The sequence below is a fragment of the Ailuropoda melanoleuca genome, chromosome 15 (assembly GCF_002007445.2).
Source record: "Ailuropoda melanoleuca isolate Jingjing chromosome 15, ASM200744v2, whole genome shotgun sequence".
In the NCBI taxonomy this organism is placed as follows: domain Eukaryota; kingdom Metazoa; phylum Chordata; class Mammalia; order Carnivora; family Ursidae; genus Ailuropoda; species Ailuropoda melanoleuca.
This window is the reverse complement of record NC_048232.1, coordinates 14,227,383-14,238,541: the sequence shown is the minus strand read 5'-3', so window position 1 is coordinate 14,238,541 and position 11,159 is coordinate 14,227,383.

Here is an 11,159-nt window from a genome sequence, read left to right as displayed (position 1 = left end):
GTGGTAGCCTGACGTGTAGAGCGTGCTAGCAGTGGTAGGCAGGTGTGAGTGGCATCTGTGCATCCTGGGCTCAGCACACATTATCTGTGCAAAGTGATGGGGCATGGAGTATAATGGCTAGGGCACAGTGTATCTGTGCAGCTGGTGACAAGGTGGGATGCACAGAGTGTAGCAAAATTGGTGCTGAGCCCAGGACCAAGGCCAGCAGGCTTGGAGAGGGTGATTTCTCAAAGAACTTATGGGTGAGGCATACTGCTCGCAGGTTAGGTAGCAAGCGTCTTTGTAGCACCAACTCCCACAGATGGCTCAGTTTTTATGCAGGACTAGGGGAACAAAATGGCACCGGCCAGCTCCTTTGTTCCCAGAGCAGGACCCCCAACATGCTCTGAAATTAGTATAAACAGATCTCCCTCCCATTGTGCAAACTGTGCTTCTATGTTTTCTCTCCTCAGGCTGTTGTCTCTTTAAGGGCAGGGACCAGGTTATCATTCACCCTCCAGGCTCACCTCGTACTGAGTCAACTGACTTTTGAAACTCCAGGCTCCAAATCAAAAATTACATGGAAAGAAATGAAAACAAAACACAATCATCCAAAACCTTGGGGATGCAGCAAAAGCAATTTTAAGAGGGAAGTTTATAGCAATACAGGCCTACTTCAAGAAGAAAAAATCTGCAACAACCTAACCTTAAAAGCAAAGCATCTAAAAAAGAACAACAAAAAACCCAAACCAGCAGAAAGAAGGAAATAATAAAGATTAGAGCAGAAATAAATTATATAGAAACTAAAAAACAACAACAACAACAACAACAACAACAACAGAACAGATCAATGAAATCAGGAGCTGGTCCTTTGAAAGGACCAACAAAAATCGATAGAATGTTAGCTAGGCTCATAAAAAAGGGACAGAGAGAGAGAGAGAGAGAACTCAAATAAAATCACAAATAAAAGAGGAGAAATAGCAACCAACACCACAGGAATACAAATAATTGTAAGACAATATTATAAAAAACTATATGCCAACAAATTAGAAAATCTAGAAGAAATGGATAAATTCCTACAAACAGACAACCTACCAAAACTAAAGCAGAAACAAATAGAAAATTTGAACATACCAATTACCAGCAAGGAGACTGAGTCAATAATAAGAAAACTCCTAACAAACAAAAGTCCAGGACTAAATGGCTTCACAGGAAAATCGGATGAAGCATTTTTTTTTAAGATTGTATTTATTTATTTCCACATCCTCTCCAACAATTGTTGTTTCCTGCCTTGTCAATTTTTGCCATTCTAACTGGCATAAGGTGATATCTCAGTGTGGTTTTGATTTGAATTTCTCTGATGGCTAATGATTTTGAACATTTTTTCATGTGTCTGTTAGCCATTTGTATATCTTCATTAGAAAAGTGTCTGTTCATATCTTCTGCCCATTTTATGTTTTGTTTATTTGTTTCTTGTGTATTGAGTTTGAGAAGTTCTTTATAGATCTTGGATACCAGTCTTCTATCTGTAGTGTCATTCACAAATATCTTCACCCATTCTGTGGGCTGCCTCTTAGTTTTTTTGACTGTTTCCTTGGCAGTGCAGAAGCTTTTTATTTTGAGGGGGGGTAAACAGAAGGGGGAATGAACCATGAGAGACTATGGACTCTGGGAAACAAACTGAGGGCTTCAGAGGGAAGGGGGGTGGGGGATTGGGATAGGCTGGTGATGGGTATTAAGGAGGGCACATATTGCATGGTGCACTGGGTGTTATATGCAAGCAATGAATCATGGAACTTTACATCAAAAACTAGGGATGTACTGTATGGTGACTAACATAATATAATAATAATAATAATAATAATAATAATAATAATAATAATAATAAAAGATTGTATTTATTTATTTGACAGAGGAAGCGGCAGGCAGAGGGAGAGGGAGAAGCAGACTCCTCACTGAGCAGAGAGCTTGATGCGGGGCTCGATCCCAGGACCCTGGGATCATGACCTGAGCCCAAGGCAGACACTTAACTGACTGAGCCACCCAGGCACCCTAAGGACCAAGCATTTAAAGATGAATTGATACCTATTCTACTCAAACTGTTCCAAAAAATAGAAGGAAAAATTCCAAATACATTCTATGAGGCCAGTATCATCCTGATACCAAAACCAGATAAAGACACCACAAAAAAAAAAAAAAAAGAGAGAGAGCGAGAGAATTATAGGCCAGTATCTCTATTGCGCATAGATGGGAAAATCCTCAACAAATACTAGCAAACAGTACACTAAAAAAAAAAAAAAATCATTCACCACAATCAAGTGGGATTTATTACTGGGATATAAGCATGGCTCAATATCACAAATCAATCAATGTGATACATCACATCAGTAGTATAAAAACCATATATATGATCATTTCAATAGATGCAAAAAAAAACAGCTGACAAAGTGCAACAATGATTCAAGATAAAAGCCCTGAACAAAGGTTTAGAGGGAACATACCTCAACATAATAAAGCCCATACATATGAAGAGCTCACAATGAACATCATACTTAATGGGGAAACACTGAGAGCTTTCCCCTCAGGCCAGAATCATGACAATGATGACCACTCTCACCACTTTTATTCAACATAGTACTGAAAGTCTGAGGCACAGCAAGTAAACAACAATCAATCAATGCCATCCAAACTGGTAAGGAAAAAGTAAACCTTTCACTATTTGTGGAGGATATGATGCTATATAGAAAACCCTAAAGGGCTTAGTCGGTTAAGCATCTGCCTTCAGCTCAGGTCATGATCTTGGGGTCTTGGGATTGAGCCCTGCATTGGGCTACCTGCTCAGCAGGAAGCCCGCTTCTCCCTCTCCTTCTGCCCCTCCTTCTTGCTCATTCTCACACACTCTATCTCAAATAAAGAAAACCTTAAAAAAAAAACTGAAGACTCCACCAAGAAATTATTAGAACTGATAAATTCAGTAAAGTCACAAGATACAAAGTCACTGTACAGAAATCTGAATTTCTATACACTAATAATGAAGCAGCATAAAGAGAAATTAAGAAAACAACCCCATTTACAATTACACCAAAAATAAGATAACTAAAAATAAACCTAGCCAAAGAGGTGAGGTGAGAGACCTGTACTCTGAAAACTATAAAACATTGATGAAAGTAATTGAAGATGACAAAAAGAAATGGGAAGACATTCCATGCTCATGGATTGAGAGAACAAATACAAAAATGTCTATACTACTCAAAGCAATTTATACATTTAATGCATTCCCTATCAAAACACCAACAGCATTGTTCACAGAACTAGAACAAAAAAATCCTAAAATTTGTATGGAACCACAAAAGACCCTGATTAGCCAAAGCAATCTTGAAAAAGAAAAGTAAAGCTGGAAGTACCACAATTCCAGACTTCAAGCTATATTACAAAGCTGTAGTAATTAAAACAGTATGATATTGGCATAAAAATAGACACATAGATCAATGGAACGGAATAGAGAGCCCAGGAATAAACCCATGATTATATGGTCAATTAATCTTCAACAAAGAACATAAGAATATCTAATGGGAAAAAGAGTCTCTTCAACAAATGATTGAGAAAATTGGACAGTTAAATGCAAAAGAATGAAACTGGACCACTTTCTTACACCAAACACAAAAATAAACTCAAAATGGATCACAGACCTAAATGTGAGACCTGAAACCATAAAAATCTTAGAAGAGAGCACATACAAGCAGTCATTTCTCTGACATTGGCCATAGCAACATTTTTCTAGACAGGTCACCTGAGGCAAGGAAAACAGAAGCAAAAACAAACTTTTGGGACTACATGAAAATAAAAAGTTTCTGCACAGCAAAGGAAACAATGAACAAAACTAAGGCAATCTACTGAATGGGAAAAGATACTTGCAAATAACATCCAATGAAGGGTTAGTATCCAAAATATATAAAGAACTTAACACTCCAAAAACAAGTAGTCCAATTTAAAATGTACAGAGAGGGGCACCTGGGTAGCTCAGTTGATTGAGCATCTGAAAACTCTTGATTTCAGCTCTACTCGTGATCTTGGGGTTGTGGGATTGAGCCCCAAGATGGGCTCCATGGGGACTCTGCTTGGGTTTCTCTCTCTCCCTCTCCCTCTGCCTGTTTCCCTGCTTATGCCCTCTCTCTTTCTCCCTCTCCGCAACCCCCTCCACCAACTAAAAAATAAATAAATCTTTTTTAAAAATGGACAGAAGACATGAAAGACATGAACAGACATTTCTCCAAAGAAGACATCCAGATGGCCAACATATGAAAAGATGCTCAACATCACTCATCATCAGCGAAATATGAATCAAAACCACAATGACACATCACCTCATGCATGTCAGAATAGCTAAAATCAAAAACACAAGAAACAACAAGTGTTGGTGATGATGTGGAGAAAAAGGAACTCTCATACACTGTTGGTGGTAAAGGAAACTGTGTAGTCATCAGTGGAAAACAGTATGGAGGTTCCTCAAAAGTTAAAAATAGAACTGGGGCGCCTGGGTGGCACAGCGGTTAAGCGTCTGCCTTCAGCTCAGGGCGTGATCCCGGCGTTATGGGATAGCCCCACATCAGGCTCCTCTGCTATGAGCCTGCTTCTTCCTCTCCCACTCCCCCTGCTTGTGTTCCCTCTCTCGCTGGCTGTCTCTATCTCTGTCNCGAATAAATAAATAAAATCTTTAAAAAAAATAAAAAATAAAAAAATAAAAATAAATAAAAAAAAATAAAAATAAAAATAGAACTACCACTTGGTAGTAGTAGTAATCACACTACTTGGTATTACCAAAAAAATACAAGAACACTAATTCAAAGGGATACATGGACCTCTATGTTTATTGCAGCATCATTTATAATAGCCAAATTATGGAAGCAGCCCAAGTGTCCATTCACAGATAAATGATAAAGAGGTGGTACACACACACACACACACACACACACACACACACACAGGAGTATTAATTCAACCATGAAAGAATGAAATCTTGCCATTTGCAACGACATGGATGGAACAAGAGAGTATAATGCTAAGTGAAATAAGTCAGTCAGAGAAAGAGAAATACCATATGATCTCATTCATATGTGGAATTAAGAAACAAATGAGCAAAGGGAAAGACTCAGACTCTTAGGGAACAAACTGATAGTTACCAGAGGGGTGGTAGAAGGGGTTAAATACATGATGGAGATTAAGGAATGCACTTGTTTTGATGAGCACTAGGTGAATATNAAATTTAAAAAAAAAAAGAAATTCTTGCCATTTGCAACGACATGGATGGAACAAGAGAGTATAATGCTAAGTGAAATAAGTCAGTCAGAGAAAGAGAAATACCATATGATCTCATTCATATGTGGAATTAAGAAACAAATGAGCAAAGGGAAAGACTCAGACTCTTAGGGAACAAACTGATAGTTACCAGAGGGGTGGTAGAAGGGGTTAAATACATGATGGAGATTAAGGAATGCACTTGTTTTGATGAGCACTAGGTGAATATACAGAACTGCTGAATCACTATATTGTATATCTGAAACTAATGTAACACTGAATGTTAACTGAAATTAAAATAAAATTTAAAAAAAAAGAACAAATCAGACAGTTGGGACAATCACAAAGGTTTGAGAAACAAAAGCAAGAACAGGGTAGAACAATAAGGCTCACCTCCTGAAAAAGAATACTTCATCAAGACTGGGAGAGGTGGCTATTTTATCTACTACATAAAAACCAATATGGAGATCAGGGAAAATAAAGAAACAGAGGTATATGTTCCACATGGAACAAAAAGAACATCGGAAAAAGATGTTATGAAGAGGTAGGTGATTTACCTAATTAAGAGTTCAAAATAATAGTCATAAATACGCTCATCAAGGTCGGGAGAACAATGCAGGAACAAAGTAAGATTTCACTAAGATAGAAAATTTAAGAAAGTACCAAACAGAAAACACAGAGCTGAAGAATATAGTAACTGAACTAAAAAAAAATACATGGGTTCAACAACAGAATAGACGAACCAAAAGAAAGGATCAACACTACCCTTAAAAAGGGCAGTGGAATTCATCTGATCAGAACAGCAAAATAAAAAAACTGATGACACTTTAGGAATTTAGAGGATAGTATCAGGTAAACTAATATTGCATTACTGAGTCCCAGAAGGAGAAGAGACAGACAAGGTAGAACACTTAAAGGAATAATGGCTGAAAACTTTCTTAACATAATGAAGGAAAGAGACATCCAAATTCAGGTATTTCAGAGAGTTCCAAATAAGAACCCAAAGCTACCCACACTGAGTCATATAGGACATAAAAGAGTCATATAGTATTTAAATTGACAAAGATAAGTCGAGATCTTAAAAGTATCAAAAGAAAAACAAATTGTTACATACAAGGGAAACATGATAAGAATATCAGGGTTTTGGTTTTTTTGTTTGTTTGTTTGTTTGTTTGTTTTGTCAGCAGAAACTTTCCAGGCCAGAAGAAAGTGGACAATATATTCAAAGTGATGAAAGGAAAAACCAACAACCAAGAATATCCTACCCAGAAAATTTTTCCTTCGGAATTGGAGCAGAGATTATTTCCTGTCCAGAAAAATTAAATGAGTTCATCATCACTAGATTGGTCTAACGATAAATGTTAAAGGGAATTCTTCAAGCTGAAACAAAAAGATGCTAATTAGTAATAGGAAAACATGTTCAAATATAAATTTCATAGACAAAGTTAAATATTTATTTAAATTAATACTCTCATGCAATGGTGGTGGGCTAATCACTCCTTTTTTAAAAATTTTTTAAATAATATTTATTTTGTTATATTAGTCACCATGGGCTAATCACTCCTAAACCTAGTATGAATAAATGACAAAAGGAGTAAAAACAATTAAAAATACAGTAATTTTTTAGTTGGTACACAAGATAAAAATACATAAATTGTGACATGAAAATCATAAAACATGTAGACAGGAGAATGCAGTGAAGTTCTAAAGTGTGTTCAAACTTAAGTTGTTATCAACTTAGTAGACTGGTATAAATATAAGATGATTTATGTAAGCCTCATGTTAATCACAAAGGAAAAATCTACAGTATATCCACAAAAGATGAAGAGAAAGGATCTAAGCATACTTTTAAGGAAAAATCATCAAATCACAGAGAACAAGAGAAGAAAGAACAAGGGCAACCCTGTTGGGACCCCTCTCACTCTTGAGAGCTTTTTCTGTATCTTCACTTAATAAACTTCTATCATTTAAAAAAAAAAGAATAACAACAACAAAGGAAAACAGCCAGAAACGATGATTAAAATGACAATAGTAAGTCTATACCTATCAATAATTACCTAAATGTCAATGAAATGAAGGATCCAATCAAAAGACAGAGTGGCTGAATGGGATAAAAACAAAACAAAACCCAACCATATGCTATCTACAAGAGACTCATCTTAGCTTTGAGGACACACACAGACTGAAAGGAAAGAATGGAAAGAGATATTCCATACAAATGAAGCCAAAACAAAGCAGAGATATTATACTTTTATCAGACAAAATAGACTTTAAGACAAAGACTGTACTGAGGGACAAAAAGATCATTATATAAAAAGAAGAGTAACCCAACAAGCGTATATAACGTTTGTAAATATTTATGCACCAACATAGGAGCACCTAAATATATTAAGAAAAATACGAACAAGTATGAAGGGAGAAATATGTAGCAACACAATAATAGTAGGGGACTTCAGTACCCCGCCTTCAACAATGGATAGAGATAGACAGAAAATCAGGAAGGAAACATTGGGCAAAATCTACATGTTAGACTAGATGGACCTACACAACATCTCTACAACATTCCATCCCAAAGCAACAGAATGCACATTCTTCTGAAGCACAGTGGAATATAATTCAGCATTAATCCCATGTTATACCACAAATCTTAATAAATTTAAGAGGACTAAAATCATATTGAGCTTCTTTTCTGACCACAATGGTATGAAACTAGAAATCAATTACAAGAAAAACTGGAAAATTTAAAAATATATGGAGATTAAACAACATGCTAGTGAATGTGCCAAAGAAGAAATCAAGGGATAATTCAGAAAATATCTTCAGACAAATGAAAATGGAAATACAATATATAAAAACTTACAGGATGCAGCAAAAGCAGTTGTAGGAGGGAAGTTTATAGCAATTGACAAATTAAGAAACACATTCTTAAATGACCTAACTATACCTCAAGAAACTTGAAAAAAAAAAAAAAAAGAACTAAGCCCAAATTTAGAAAAAGAAAGAAAAGAACAAAGGTCAGGTAGGAAATAAATGAAACAGAGACTAAAGAGAAAACAGAAAAGATCAGTGAAACTAAGAGCTGGGTTTTCGAAAAGATTTTTTTTAAGTGACTAATTAGCCAGACTCACCAAGAAAAAAGAAGAGGACTCAAATGAAATCAGAAATGAATTCATTTCTGAAGAAGTCATAGTGGTAACACAGAAATATAAAGGGTCACAAGAGACTATTACAAACAATTATATGTCAGAACACCTAGAAGAAATGCATAAATGCCTGGAGACATACAACCTATCAAAATTGAATCATGAATAGAAAATCTGAACAGACTAATTAGTAAGGATATTGAACTTATAACTAGAAACTTCCCAACAAAGAAAAGTCCGTGACCAGATGGCTTCACCTGTGAATTTTACCAAACGTTTAAAGAAGAACTAACACCAATGCATCTCATACTGCTCCAAAATTAGAAGAGGCAGAAACCATTCCAAATTCATTTTATAAGGCCAGTATTACCCTAATACCAAAGCCAGGTAAGGAGACTCAAAAAAAAAAAAAATTTAGACCAATATCCCAGATGAACATAGATGCAAAAATGCTCAACAAAATATTAGCAAACTGAATTCAAGAATTTATTATAAGGATCCCACACCATGACCAAGTGGGATTTATCCCTGGGATCCAAAGAGGGTTCAGCAAATACAAATCAATAAATGTGACACGTTAATAAAATTAGAGGTAAAAATTAACATTAAATTCTCCATGCTACCCAAAGCAAACTACAGGTTAAATACAATCCCTATCAAAATTCTAATGACATTTTTTACAGAAATAGAAACAATCTCAAAATGTATATGGTACCACAGAAGACCCCAAAGAGCCAAAGCATCATGAGAAATCAGAAAAAAGACAGACGCATCACATTTCCTGATTTCAAACTATACTACAAAGCTGGTATCAAAAGAGTGTGATATATAAAAATAGACGCACAGACCAATAAAACAGAATAGGGAGCCCAGAATTAAATTCTCACAAATGCAGTCAACTAATATTTGATAAGGGAGCCAGGAACATCTGGTAGGGAAAGGTTAGTCTTTTCAACAAATTGTCATGGGAAAAGTGGATAAACATTCACAGGAGAATTAAATTGGTCCCCTCTATTACCCCAGCATCAAAAATTAACTCAAGATTGATTAAAGACCTAAGCATAACACCTGTAATCATAAAACTCCTAGAAGAAAACATAGAGAAGAAGCTTCTTGACTTAGTCTCAGCAATGATTTTTTGAATATGTCTCCAAAAGCACAAATGTAAAAAAAAAAAAAAAAAAATCAAGGGGCGCCTGGGTGGTGGTTCAGTTGCTTGGGTGTCTGCCTTCAGCTCAGGTCATGATCCCAGGGTCTTGGGATAGAGCCCCATATCTGGCTCCTAAGCAGGGAGCCTGCTTCTCCCTCTCCCTCTGCCTGCCACTCCCCCTGCTTGTGCTCTCTCTCTCATTCTCTGTCAAATAAATAAGATCTTAAAAAAAAAAAAAAAAGGAAAAGAAAAAAAATCTACACGTGGCACTTCATTAAGCATAAAAGCTCCTGTACTGCAAAGGAAACCATCAACAAATGAAAAGACAACCTATAGAATGGAGAGAATATTTGCAAGCCCATCAAACAACGAGTGAATATCCAAAATTTATAAAGAACTCATACAATTCAATTCTTTTTAAAGATTTTACTTATTTATTTCAGAGAGAGAGTCAGAGCCACGAGCAGGGGGCAGGGTAGAGGAAGAGGGATAAGCAGGCTCCCTGATGAGTAGGACTCCAAGACCATGACCTGAACTGAAGGCAGACACTTAAATGACTGAGCCACCCAGGCATCCCTCATACAACTCAATTTTCAAAAAACCCCTAACAACTGGATTTAAAAATGGGCACAGAAAACTGAATAGACATTTTTCTAAAGAAGACATCCAAATGGCCAACAGGTGCAAGAAAACGTATTCAGTAATCACCAGTGAAATGCAAATCAAAACTACTGTATCACTTCACACCTGTATGATTGGTAATCATCAAGAAGACGAGATAAAAAATAGGCAAGGATGTGGAGAAAAGAGAATCCTCGTGCACTGTTGGTGGGATTGTAAACCACTTCAGCCACTGCGGAGAACAGTATGGAGATTCCTCAAAAATTTAAAAACAGAACTCCTACTTCTGGGTGTATGACCAAAGGAAATACTCCCATGTTTGCTGAAGCATTATTCACAATAGCCAAGATATATAAACAACCTAAAAGTCCATCATTTGGATGACTGGATAAAGAAGGTGTGGCATACATTTATAATGCAATTCTATTCACCCAGGAGAAAAAAGGAAACCTTGCCATTTGTGACAACATGGATGGACCTAGAGGGTATTATGCTGAGTGAAAGAAGGCAGACACAGACAAATACTGTATTATCTCATTTATACATGGGTAAAAAAAAAATGAACTCATAGACTCAGAGAACATATTGTTGGTTGCCAGAGACAGGGGTTGGATTGGGGGTGGAGTGAGGGGTGGGTGAAATGGAGAAAGCTGCTCAAAAGGTACAAACTTCCAGTTACAAGAGAAATAAGTCCTGCAGATATAACGTACAGCATGGTGAATATAGTCAACAATACTGTGAAACGTATTTGAACATCGCTAAGAGAGATCTTCAAAGTTCTCATCACAAGAACGAAAGTCTGTAACTATGTGCAGTGATGGATGTTACCTACACTTACTGTGGCTACCAAATTGCTATACAGTATACATAAATCTAATCATTAAATTACATACCTTGGACTAATACAATGTTATCAGTCAGTTATATCTCAATTGAAAAAAGGAGGTTGATGATAGGGATGGTGTATAAAT